We start from the raw sequence: 221 nt of genomic DNA, 5'->3' as shown, positions 1-221 counted from the left end.
GAGCCAAGCCGCCCTTACTTGCTGGTGATGGGGTCGTACACCTCGACTGTCCTGAGGAAGGTGGAGCCGTCATACCCCCCGCACACGTAGAGCTTCCCGTTGAGCGTGGCGGCCCCCAGGCGGCACCGCTTGCTCAGCATCGGGGTCACGGGGGTCCACTGGCCGGTCGTGGGGTCGTAGCGCTCCACCTGGCGAAGGGCGACGCCGTCAGAGGGCGTGAG

At 68.3% G+C, this 221-nt stretch overlaps 1 pseudogene; it reads right to left on the bottom strand.

The window, feature by feature from the left end:
- The window catches only part of LOC119591431, a 23795-nt pseudogene that overhangs the window by 825 nt on the left and 22749 nt on the right, over positions 1-221 (bottom strand).

The sequence above is a fragment of the Penaeus monodon genome, chromosome 28, assembly GCF_015228065.2.
Source record: "Penaeus monodon isolate SGIC_2016 chromosome 28, NSTDA_Pmon_1, whole genome shotgun sequence".
Taxonomy (NCBI): domain Eukaryota; kingdom Metazoa; phylum Arthropoda; class Malacostraca; order Decapoda; family Penaeidae; genus Penaeus; species Penaeus monodon.
Note: the sequence above shows the minus strand (reverse complement) of the source record. Positions and strands in the feature narration are given on the sequence as shown.